Source organism: Rhinolophus sinicus, linkage group LG01 (genome assembly GCF_036562045.2).
Source record: "Rhinolophus sinicus isolate RSC01 linkage group LG01, ASM3656204v1, whole genome shotgun sequence".
NCBI lineage: Eukaryota > Metazoa > Chordata > Mammalia > Chiroptera > Rhinolophidae > Rhinolophus > Rhinolophus sinicus.
This window is the reverse complement of record NC_133751.1, coordinates 46682241-46695853: the sequence shown is the minus strand read 5'-3', so window position 1 is coordinate 46695853 and position 13613 is coordinate 46682241. Positions and strand designations below refer to the sequence as shown.

The window sequence follows — 13613 nt, the reverse complement described above, 5'->3', positions numbered from 1 at the left end:
AATTAAAAAAAAAAATGATTTCATGATGAGAAAAGCTGTATTTCTTTGTGAATAATATCTGTAGGAAGCCTAGCTGTTTGGACCATGAGGTTATAACAAAAGCTCAGGAACCTACCTCATGGCTTCTTACCGTAAATGCCACATAACTGCATGGCAGGATAGAGCCTTGTGAGCCCAGATAAGTGCTGTGGTGATACAAATCTCAGGCAGATTTTGGTGAAATGGCTTGCCAGTAGTCATACCATGGGTTGGTCTCCTAATCCAAGCCCAGCGTTTTTTAAATTGTCTAATAATAAGATTGCCCTGCTTTTCAACATGTGGAAAAGAGTTGATGGGATTGGTGAAATATTTCATTGCTACTAGGGACAGCTTTGGGTTGGCTCTCATCAGGAGAAGTCATTTTGGATACTTGGATACAACAGGGTATTAGTGGGTAGAATGGGTTAGGTCTGGGAGATTGGCCAAAAGGCTGGCCAGGGCCACAGGTCAAATGGGCTATAAGTTGAGTCCAACCAAGAGAGGAAGAGAATGCCAGCATAGTGTGCAGGTTGCATGTGGGCAGGCAGAAGGCCACACCATTCATTCAACAAGCACTTAATTAACAAGCATTTTGTGCACGTACAATATTCCTGGTCATTCTGTCCCCTGGCAACTAACTTACCAATTGTTTCATAATCATTTATGTCCAAGTTATCTCCCCCACTAGTCTGAAATCTGTGAGGGCAGAGACTGGTTTCTGTCCTGGCTCCCAATGTCCAGTGGCTCAAGTATCGTGCTGACATAACATAGGTGACTATCTACATCGTTAGACAAACACTCATGATTATCATTGTAACCATTATTGCTTTTGCCTTTACTGTTATTATCTGAAGGAACTAACTTACTGATAAGTCATGAATTTTGATTGCCCATAACAACCAATTTAATGAGGTATTGTTTGATCTTACTCAAAAATACACTTGCCTTTATTAAACAACAAAACTTGGATTCTGACACCTATATAAACATTGATAAAAGATTCTCCTTTTCATTAAAGTGCCTATGGAAGGTTTGACAAAGACATACACTGAGACTAACTTGTGTGTTTAAAAACTTGAGCTCTTTACAATGTAGTTTCCTAAAATCCAAGATTCACAAATATTCTGTTATCCTGCCTAGTGGATAATGCCAGGGACCCTGCCATGTGGTCTTATAATCCTTCCTACTAGCTATCTTGACACCTCAGATTGATCCATCTCGTCCTGTTGTTGTTTTTTATAGCTTTGTTACATGCATTGAAATCATTTCCAGTGCAATGCTAACCTCACTGATTCATGTGTTTAAAATAAAAAGGATTGGGAACAAGCTTAATGTCCTTCTCTTGGAAGCAGTGTAAATTTTCAACATAAAAAAATCAGTGTATGACCCACAGATATATAAGAATAGTTCTGTAGGGCCTTTTCCTTTCCCCATTTGTAAAATAGTTTATGTACATACGTTCATAGTAAACATTTCACATATGCCTTCGGGTTTTCTTTCCCCAAGAAATCCTGTTATAAGGATACTGCTGTCGAAGGTAAATAATGATACAATTTTGGCCTTTATGATTCCAAACACCGGTAACGTCCTTTCCAGGGCCTTTTCCCAATTTGTCTAATCCTCTGTCGCCCTCACCGTTTTAGGCTAGTTGCTGTTCATGTCCACAAGAGCGGAGCAGCGATACCATTATAGGATTCCCTAACAAAAGACTTCCACAATCATTTTCTAGCATCTTGGAGATTGACAAGGTCCCCTCCTGTTTCCCAAGCCCATTTTCCCCCTTATTCCTGGTGATTTCTTTTCTTATACACCAGAAAGAAAGCACCTTGCTGAGTGGTGACCTCTCTGGCTACATGGATACCTGCTAGAAACAACAAACCTCACGTGCTAAAACTGCTCCTTGATGCGCTGGGATTGGTGTGATGGTTCCTGTTTGATATACTGGGCTGCTTGGAGCTGCTTTTAAAAAAATCAATCCATATTAAAAATAAAGGTTCCTTTTGAAAATTACTCTTCATATTTCTTTGGGTTGTGCCACAAACCAGCTAAAAGTGCTGAAAAGTGTCATATAATGAAACCACCAGGACTCTCACAGGCCAGCAAACAAGAGTAATTACAACACTTTTCAGTTTTCAATCGATGATTCAGTTTATTAGTAATTTCTGGTGTGTTTTCTTGTTTAGAAGATGAAAACTTTTAAGATTTCAAGATGCCACTTTTAATCTTCCATTCAGTTTTTTCAAATTGATAAATATATATAATATATATTATATATTATATATGTATAATATATATATAATATATATTACATGACACTTTACAGCACTTTTTGCTGGTTTGTGGAACAACCCAAAGAAATATATATATATATATATATCTGTTTTAGAAAAGTATAGGAAATAATTGCCTATGAACTTATCCCAGGGAATAACTATTCATTCTAAACGTTAATGACAATTTCCCTAAAACTTCATTCTCTATCCTTTTACTGGTCATTTTTCTTGTAGCTTTTCTGTTTCCCTCTGTGTATGGAGTAAATAATTTGGGAAAAAGTAAATAATTTGAGAAAAAGAATACACATTTTTAAAAAGAGAGTACTGTCTTTAGAAAAACAAAATAATTAGGAGACATTTTTGTGTCAATAATTTATTGTTTCCATCATTAATTGGAGAGAATCTCTAGTTTGCACATGTTTCTTGAACACATATGTTAATCATATGTCTATATGCGCATGCATATTTATATACAGATTCTTATACACATACATACACTTTGTTCATTTTAAAAAATGTTTTTTGATAACGTTCTTCACGTGACTCAGTTCAAACACATGAGCATGCCAGGTGTGGTGTCTCATAGCTCATTGAGGAGGTGGTTCAGGCAAACAGCCAGATGAGGGGGGCAACTAATGGTGAGCAGCTGTGTTGGTTTAATGGGCCTGCTGGAGGGTCTAACTTGAGTAAAGTTGTTGCAATGCTCTAACCACAGAGAAGGGTTTGATTGGTTTTTTTTTTTTCCACAACCCAGTTAACATATGGGAAGCTGAACGCCACTCATGTAGACTCAAAGGATTAAGACAAATTTAAGGTAGGATTTGAAGAGTATAGAAAGTCATATGTTCAGACTTTACTTGAGTAAAGGAATGTTCCTATCAGCCTAAAGAATTAAGTTAAAAAAAGAAGGACTTCATAATTGCACAGAGACTGATCAACTGTTCACAGATTTATGATGGGATTTAGGCTGTAATCAAGTCCCAACTCCTCCAACTGGCTCAAGGTCTTCCATAAGCCTAACTCCCTGCACCGACTCAGCTTCAGCGCCTCCAGTTCTCTATTCTGACCTGCTCCCCTTACGTGAAATGACCTTCTCCTCAAATAGTGTTCCTCTCCATCGTTTGTTATGTGGGTACCCTTGCAGAATGCCTTCTCTATATCCAAATACTGTGGCCCCTGCCACGAGACCTTTCCAGGCATGATAGGGTGCAAAGCGCATGGGCTTGCTAAGTTGGACAGACCTGGTCTTGAATCCTGGCTTATCTATTTATTTGCTACATGACATTGAGGATGTTGAATTTCTCTGAAACTCAGTCTCCCCTTCTATAAGCCAAGGATAACAATGATTGCTCCTATTTTAATTGAGTCTTACTATAATAATACTAAGCCTCATTTATTGAGAGTTCATATGTCAATCTAATCCTCACAATAATCAAGGATAGTTACTTTAATGCCCATTTTAGAAATGAGAAAACAGAGCCTAGAGAGATTAAGAAGTCACCTTAGGTCTTAGAGGTAGAAATTGGCAGAGATAGGATTCAAAGCAAGAGACTTCTCATTTGTTTGTTTGTTTTAATGATTCTACAGCTAATGTGTTTCCCCCTGTGTGTTGTTATTCCTCCACCTTAGCTTATAGAGTTTTAGTGAAGCTTATAAATGATATATGTAAAGTATTTACACACAGCAGGCACTTAATAAAGTTTTTATTATCCATTTCTCTCAGTCTGCTATTTTTCAACATTTGTTTGTCTATAATATACATTTTGGCATTAGCTCTAGTTCTAGAGATATTTTTTAGTTAATTCATGAGAGTATCTTACATTTCTTTATGGCTGGCTTTGCCCCTAGAGAAAGGAGGAGGCTGCTTGCAAGGTATGATTTTCGGAAAATGCTTTCCAAAATTCCTATGCTCTTTGGGAGTGGTACAATGCCTTTTATTCTATGATTCGTATGCCCCTTAAAAGTGCTAAGCATTGATATGTGGTATATAGAACTGAAAACAACAAAAGAACAAGACAAACAAATGAAGAAACAAAAACTCATAGACAAACAATAGTTTAGTGGTTGTCAGAGGGTAAAGGGGGTGGGGGGTGGGAGATGAGGGTAAACAGGGTCAAATATATGGTGATGGAAGGAGAACTGACTCTGGGTGGTGAACACACAATGTGATATATAAATGATTGTCATGCAGGGAGTCACACAGGGTCTCAGCTCCTGCTCCCCACATAAGAACGCAGGACATGGTGAGGCCAAAAAGGAACACCCACGGAGCCATAGATAGGGAAGTCATACCACTATACTCTCACTGGCGGCTGGGTTGGAGACACAGGAAGCAGGAGCCACACGATCCACAACCTGCCATCCACTTCTCTGCAATCCGCAACCCACAGTCGTCATGCTAGCTGCAAACCACGTTTGCCAGCCGCCATCTTCTTGCTAGCCCCAATTTTCTGCTAGCGTAGCCACAGCAGTTATATTAGTGACCAATGGCTCACTGGTTACAGCTGATGGCCATTCAATCACAGTTGATGGTCATTTATTACCTGAGCCAGCACCTTTCTATGTGAGGCCGAGAGCCTGGAAACTGCACTCCTGGCTCTGTCCCCACAATGATGTGTTACAGAATTATACACCTGAAATCTATGTAACTTTACTAACAACTGTCACCCCATTAAACTTTAAATAAAAAAGTGCTAAGCCCACCCAAGAATACTCTGAATTAAATGTGTTCATTCAAACTAACATTTATTGAGTATCCAATAGGATTCAGAAATTGTTTTAGGCAATGGGCATATAAGGGAATAAGATGAGTTTCTTTTTATTCTAATAATTCTAATTCAGTGTGAGGAGCAGGACTAACTGCCTAGAGTGGCACTGCCTCATATGGTAGCCATGAGTCGCTTATGACTAGTGAGCACTTGAAATGCAGTTAGTCCATATTAAGATGTAGTGTAAGTATAAAGTACACACTGGATTTCAAAGACTTAATACATAAAAAGTACAATTTCTCATTAATAATTTTTGTAATGATTACATGTGGACACAAGAATATTTTGTTTATATTGGGTTAAATACCTTACTGAAACAAATTTCATCTTTTTCTCTTAATGTGGCTACTAGAAAATTTAATATTCTACATATGGCTCACATTGTGGCTCATGTATTTCCATTGGACAGCACTGGCCTAGAATAATAAAGGAGGGTTTCAGAGGATGAGTTAGAAATTACCATTTGTATGTATTTGTATGTCTGCATTGCATTTTAAAAATGGAATTATGTTATTAGTAGCTGGTTTGTAACTATGTTTTTCCCACTCAGTAATATATATGGATGTCATTCCGTGGCTGGATGGAGTTCATTATATGGATGGAACATAATTTGTTTAACTTGAACTTGTGAACAGTTTTGTAGTTGAATAGCCTGGAAGGAGTAGAAAGACTAGAATTATGGGGCAGAATATAGGATGTTGCAATTAGAGGGGGTGTAGCAGTCTCTGAGGTCAAATGCCTCATCTGAGAGATGAGCAAACTGAGGGCTAGAGGGGATGAGTAACCTTCCTTATGATTCTAGAAAAAGCTAACACTCAAGTGTTAAACCGTGTACCATGCTCTGTGCTAAGCCTCTTCTGCATTATTGTCATAATCTTCATGGTAACCTACCAGGTAGGCAGTCTTGTTATTTCTCTTCAACAAGTGAGGACACTGAGACTTAGAGGAGGTCACAAAGCCAGTAAGTGGCAGAGCTGGGACTGGAACCAAGTCCATTTTATTTCAGCCAGAACTTTTAACTATGGCACCAGAAGTTTCCATATTTTTAGATTTAACAAAGTAATACTTTTTAAAATGGAAAAAAAAAAAAAAACCCACACAGGATTACCCACATTTTATTTTAGCAATAAAATAAATATTGCTACTACCTCTCCAGTATCTCTTATAGCCATCATTTCACAGAGGTAAGAGTATTAAAAAGAAACAAAATGAATAAATGTACTTTTATTTTTTAAAGAAACCTGACTTCATTACTCAGCTATTTTTCAGATTTTACCATGGAGCAGTGAAAATAGGGACACAGGCAGGGGCTGTTGAACAGGGGCTGGGATTAGGTGTTGAGTTGGGGCTGGAACCGTGTTGGACTCAGTAGGAGGGACTCAGTGCATCCCAAGTCAGCTGCTGAACCATGACCAGGCTCAGACTGCTGGACTTCTCTGCAAGTTCTTAACATGCTGCAAAGAAGTGCCAGCCGTTGTCATCGTTCTTCTGGTTCGTGTAACATCCTCTACTGCATGGGTACTTTATTGTGCCTGACCTGTTTGGGGCAGCTTTGTCCATGAATTATTTATCATTCAGCCCAGGAGATGGACAGTTGTTTTTATATCTTTGTTGCTGTACGAGAATGTGAAGTATCAAAGGAGAGTCCTTGGCCTTCAAGAAACTGGCTTCATTGCACTGCCTTTGTATTTTGGAGCAGGCTGTTGAGACAGACATGATATCCTGCCATCACTATGTCAGCTCTGCTTTTCTATACGATTGGTATCGCCTCGTGCTGCTCTCCGTCGCCAACAAAATGAGTGTACGCTCCCAGTGCAATCCCTGGATGGCTAGATGCTTCATCAACTTGGAGGTTTCCTAGACACTGTAGGATTAAGTTGGTATAATACAGATTTTGTTATTCTCTTCCTAATACATATAACATGTCAGTACATCATTCATTTTTCATGATATGGGTAAGCTACAAATGTTATTATCAATAATAAGCGTTGTGTTGTTGTTTTGTGTTGACTTTGTTTAGATTGGACAACTACCCAGTAACTTTGAATTAGGTAAAACAGCAAAAACGACCCTCGTTAAGTATCAGAAAGTCTCCAAATTATTTAAATAAAACTCAAGTGAAAAATTAAGGCTTGGTGAGAAAAGGAAGAACAGCATTAGAATGTGACGCTGTATCAGTGTTTCTGATACAGGATCAGGGTATCAATGCTTCTTAGGGTGCTATGCCAGAAAGCGTGCACTAGAATGGAAGTACAAGTATTTGTCACTTTTATTAATTAATTATAAAATAAAAGTTTGTTTTTACATTTTATGTTTTTTATTTGTAACATTTTTAAAACTCAATTTTAGATAATTGATTTCTTACAGATCTTCATTCAATTGCATATTGAATACAATAAGTGTTGAATGATGCCAACATTTTAATCTTCCTCCATTTGGGAAATTGGAGTTCTAGTCCCCATTTTTCCATAACTGTTTTTTAATTGATGAAGGAAATTTTTCTTTTATCCCAGGGTTACTAACCTTCCTCAGCCTTTTGTGTATTCCCCAATCAAAAGGTTTTTGATTATCTAAAGAAATGACACCCACTGGTTCGCCTTTATAGATCATTTTGTTACCTCTTTCAAAGCATCTTAACAGGTTGGGGAGCCCAGGTTTACCCTAACAAAAGCCAGGCTGGTCGCTCCCTTTTGTAACCTCCTTCTCTAAGCAATTTATAACTTTCCCTTCAGTGCACGGCTGAATTGGTTATACTGGGATCCAAGAGTAGCTGTGGGGGGTCCTGGATTGTTTTCAGAGGTCATCAGAGGATCTTTCTAGAAAATTATGGCAGCACTGAAAATTCTCAGTGCCCAGAAGGGTGAAGAGAAAAACTTCTTTTTTTCAAACCCTGATGATTTCTGCTTGTTAATCTTTTTAAATGATATTCAAGTGTTAGAAGTTTAGATTGTGTCCGGAGTTATCTTAGGTTAGGGTAGCTGCATAATGAGAACTAGTGGAAAGAGGCGATTATTGAAGAGGCAGGGGAGGTAACCATAGGGCACAACCTTGAGGGGAGAGGGGAGAAATTGTTAAATTTTTAAATTCTTAAAAGATTTAGAGCTTTAATTTTTTATAAAGAATTTTTTAATTTAAAATTGTAGGAATTGCTAGACTGGATGAAGGCAAACCTCACGCTATTGAGGAATTTAAAAAGGTGTGCAATGTAGAAATTCATTCCTTTCTTTTTCTATCACATGAGTGACAAATACTTTCTCTTTGAAAATGTCTTAAAACAGAAGCATGTAGAGTGAAAGTTGCTCTCGTCTTCCATTCTTTTTCTTAAAGGAAACCATTGTCATTAGTTTGAGAAGTATACTCTCAGTCCTTTTTTCTATTAATTTATATATACATATACTATACAGATAGTAGAGAATATATTTTTCTTTTTGTATAATGGGGATCATATTATATAAATTATTTTGTGGCTTGCTTTTTTCATTTTACAATATGTCTTGGATATCTCTACATGTTAATATATACAGATCTACTACCGGGGGTGCCAAAAAAATGTATACACATGACTTGTATTCATCTTTTGTTACTGATGTATATTGAGTATTACAATTTTAATACAGTTTTATTCTTTCTTAAAATGTGTATATATATTTTTTGGCACCTTCTGTATATTCTTTTTTTGGCCATCCAATATTTCATAGCATGGATATACCAATAACTATACAACTAATGTCCAGTTGATAGACATTATCTATGTTTATAAGTTTTGTTATTACAAGCAATAGTGCAATGAACATACTTGCCCAAACATCTGTGTGTACAAATGAGTATCTAAAGAAGAATTTCCTGAAAGTGGAATAGTTGGCCTCATTTACTCTCAACTATTATTAGCATACTGAAACAGCCCCCTTAACAGATATGTCTCCCTTCACGATCCATTGCCCACACAGCACACAGAAAGTTATTTCTGAAAATGTAAATCATGTTGCTTTTCTGCTTAAAAGGCTTTGAAGACTTTCTGTTGCTTCAGGATAATGACACAACTCCTTGCGACAGTTTATGAAGTCCTGTTTGTGGCCACTGCCTACCCTTCAGCTCATTTTTCATGTTTTTTCTTTCTTTTTTTTTAATGCTCCAGCCAAATAAAGCTACTATTAGTTCTATTTATTTCCTCAGCCTCTCTTTCATACTCATATAGGTATTTATACCATAATTCCCTGTGTGGACACCCCTCCCAGCTCCCAAATTTTGCTCATTTTGGATCTCAGCTTCAGAGTAATTTGTTTTTCCAGGAAGCTTTCCCTAAACCACTCCAAACTCCAGCCTGCACCCTCACCCCAGGCACTCACACGCACGCACATTCCTGAGTGAGATGGCCCTGTACACATCCCCTCACAGTACTCAATTCTCTATGTCACAGTGGCCTCCTAACTCATGTGAATCCTCCACAAATCCCATGTAGTTTTTATATCTATCATACCATTAAGTGATAAGTAAAGTCCATGGTGTCACATCAAACACCGTAAGATTCTGAAGTATCTCCTAACTTCTCAAGACCATTAAATTATTTCACAGAGCCTATCACAGCACATGGCGTTATAAAAGGCATTTCTCTTTAAAATCAGTGTTCTTCTGTGGGAATTGGCAATTCTGTCGAAAGTGAAAGTTAACACAGAAATCATTTTTTTCTTGCTACTCAAAGTGTACTCGGTGTACTGGCAGCATTTTGTCACCAGAGTTTATCAGAAATGCCTCATCCCTAACCTACTGAATCAGAATCTGCATTTTAATAAGCTGTCAGGTGACTTGCTTGCACATTAAAGTGTGAGAAACACTACTCTAATTTTTAGTCTGGCTTTATATTAAAATCATCTTGGGAAATTTTTACAAATATCAGTGTAAGGCCCCACCTCCCAGAGTTTGTGATTTTGTTGGTTCAGAGGAGAGCCAGGCAGAGCATTGTTGTTGTTACTGCTTTTTAACTTCCGGGGTGATTCCAAAGTAGAGCAGCCAACCCCTGGTTCGGGCCCTTCTTCTAATGTTATTGATACAGATGCTATAGATAGCAGCTGAGTGGCTGAATTGTGATTAGAAGCCAGGTTTCCTTATAGTCTCTGTGTAATCACTCAGCAACCCTGTTACTGAGGATCGAGTAGCCACACTCCATTTTTCAGAGGGAAAACTGAATTTTTTAAGGTGAGTTCATGGCAGCAGGGTGATAAATCAGATCCCAAAAATGTCCTTTGCTTTATCTCTCCCTGTACTTCTCATCATCAAGCATTCTGTCAGATAAGACCTTTGATCCTACTCAGGGTTTGAGGTCGAATTTCCTATAGAGGAGTCTCCAGATTTATCCTTTGACAAGGAAGATGGGCCATTCCCTCTTCATCACTGAACCTGAAACATACCTATAAAACACAGCCTTGTAAAACTATGCCCTCTCAGAGGAGACCACCTTTTAAATTCCGAATTCCAAAGAAGGGCCACAGTGACAGGAAGCAGAAATGAAACTCCAGATAATTTGGCACCTGCACCTGAAACCGGCAAGTTTGCTGCTGGGTTTTGGTTTCTAAAGAAAAGTTTTGCCTGAGCTCTTATTTACTCCTCAAATGCTGCTGTTCTTAGCAACTGGAGATCAGCCCCCACCTCTAATGCAGGTGAGAATGTTTGCTGCTCAACAAGCAGGTAATCCTAGGTGGAGAAGTAAGTACTTAGAGCCCTGGTTGGGAGGGTCTCGGTGCCTTTTGCTTTGGAATGTGATATTATCACTAGATTAAGAGGCTAGACACCTGGTGAGGAAATATTAGCCTTATTCTGTCTGGGTGTTTTTGATGTCTTCCTGGATTATTGCTGGTTGGAGAATTTTCAGTTCTGTTAAAGATTACATGACCCTGAACTCCTCAAAAATAAAAATAAGAGAATAGAGGAATGTAACCATGGGAAATACATATTTACTAAGAGGAATCTCCAGACTGATGGCTTGCTTTAGTTATTTCTAAAGTTCATATTGATTAAGTAGAAAATATTTATCTGCAAATAGAAATTTCATGGTAGGAGGAAATTTCAGACCAGGCATTTGTAAGTTGTTTTACTTGGATTCTGTTTATCCTACAGGTATGGAGGTAAACTTCCATGCATATTTCCAGAAGACTGGCAAAGTTTACCTTATAGCCTCAAGAGTAATTACTGAAAGCTTTCACGAGTGGATGCAGATAAAAATGAACAGTATACATGTGACCACAGAGAATATTATGTTGATGCAGAGGGACACTAATGGCAGATGCAATATTGGAATGGGTTTAGCCAAGCTCAAGAATTTAAAGCCCCTACGAATGATTGAGGAGCAAAAAGAAACCTACTCTCAAATGGTTGGACCAGTCTCAAAGAATTCTGGGCTCTGATATTTTGGGGAGACTGAAAATTCTCCAACTCTAACATTTGTGATTAGTGACCTCTTATTTAAAAAATTCAGTGCAGAGAAAAATAATTGGGCTAGAAATGTAGAAGATCCATCAGTTTGTGCTTTACTACTTAATAGTTTCTTTGAAGAATTGTTATACAATCTTTTTATAAAACTCCTGCATATCCTTATGGTGAAGTCAAAATGTAAACAGAAGAGAAAAAAAAGTAATGTGGTACATAAAATTTCTCAAAACCTAAACAACAAAAACATTCAATGGAAACCATTTTGTTGTTTTTGTTCAATTTTCTTTTTAAATGAAATATTATAGAAAAGTACAATATTACTAATATCCAAGCACTCACTGTTTAGTCTTCTAATCATTTTACTATATTTGTTTTGAATTATTTTTTAAGAAATGTGCTTTTACAGATACCGGAGTAGTCCATTGTGTAACTTTCTGCTATTGCATTCACTACACTACAATGATTTTATGTTTTTACCACATACGTTTGTATCAGTAATCATTAGATAATATTGTTTTGCATGGTTTTAAAGTTTATATACATACATGGTAATGAATACATCCATGTAAAAATGTTGTTTCTTTTGCTGCTAATTGTATGTGTGAGATTGTTACTGATGTTGATTCACCCAGCTCTAGTTAATTCACTTCACTTCATCAGTTGTATAAATATGACATGATGTAGCTATTTCTCTGTTAATGATGAGCATTTATGTTGTTTCTAATTGTTCATCACGGGCACTGTTTATACAAGTTTTAAATCTTTTACGTTTCTTTGTGTATAGGTATGAAAGTTCCTCTGGAAATGTACCAAGGGCTGGAATGGCTGGGTTGAAGGTAAGACGTCTTCAGTATTATTATATATTGCCAATGTAGCAGCACTATTTAATCTATAAGAGGTATATCTTAACTTTGAATTCAGTGATATAATTTAAAACCCTTTAGTAAGTCTCATAATATAATATGGATCTGTACTCTGTATCCTGCATCTTGGACATATGCTCAGCTCTCCTATCTAGGTATACAGTACGGAAATTATATGTAATATGTTCTTTCTTTGTAATACAGTACATGTGCTCTTCTCCCCTCCCTCTCCTCCTCCCCCCACCCCAATCTTTTGACAGTAGCAATAGCAAGATGATAGAACCCACCAGGCTAAAACATTTTCACCTTTGCAGTCCTAAAAACCTAGCTCAAATGAATTGGAATGATAGGCCAGGGGCCTGTAAGATTACATCAAAAACTATCAACTGAAGGACTTGTTTAGAAACAGTAAAGCCAATTAGGAGGCAGAGGTGCGGAAAAACTATTTTCCAGTTAGAAGCTAAATTCTGGATTTCAGTTGTAGGAAGAAACCTAATACTAGTATATTAGCTAGCTAAAATTATTTTTTCTTTGGTCCGATCTCCTGGGTAGCTGGGTTGGAGAAAAAACCTAGAGGAGTCTTCAAATTACAATAACATTTTCTTATCTTATAAACAGATAAATTAAGGTTTTCTTTTATATGTACCTTTTTGTCAATGTTTAGCTTCAAAGTTCCAGGATAGATAGATTTATTAGAATCTACTTCTTAAGTCAAATTGAGCCTAAGCCACATCATATTAGTGACAGTGTCGATAACGTTAAGGTGCTGAAATTAGACACTGAAAGAAAGGGGAAAGAGTTGTATGACTTATATTCAGTATTTCTATTTTTCTACATAGTGTCTATTTCTATACCTCTGGTATTTCCAGTTCGTTGAGGTGGGGTAGTTAGCAGAAAAGTCTTGGACCTTTGCTGCTACTCTAGAACTTGAAAGTCCTCACTGACTCAATAAATGGTCAATAAATACATGCATGTATCGGTAATCCAAACTGGATTCATCCATCCATGCATATATCACCGATTCTTTTTTGAAAAGTTTGCACTTACCTTCAGTTAATATACACTTAGAAGTTACTTGCAAAGGCATATATTGGGAAGATGGCAATCTCTAAAGACAGGGTTTTGGAAAGCATAGACTATTTGCTGGACTAAGCTGGAATATTCAGAAGAAGCAGCCATATTCCCAAGTCTACTCTTGCTCTCTTTCCTTACCTCTGACTCCAATACGCCCCTCTATTTCTTGCTTTGAAAGAGGAAATAGTAATGTA

General features: G+C 37.3%; 1 long non-coding RNA gene across 2 annotated transcripts in view; it reads left to right on the top strand.

The window, feature by feature from the left end:
- The window catches only part of LOC109450251 (uncharacterized), a 302164-nt gene that overhangs the window by 242067 nt on the left and 46484 nt on the right, over positions 1–13613 (top strand). For both annotated transcript variants that reach the window (XR_012497620.1, XR_012497621.1), the window contains one exon: positions 12267–12318. This is a non-coding gene — a long non-coding RNA (uncharacterized LOC109450251). The remainder of the gene's footprint in view (positions 1–12266; positions 12319–13613) is intronic.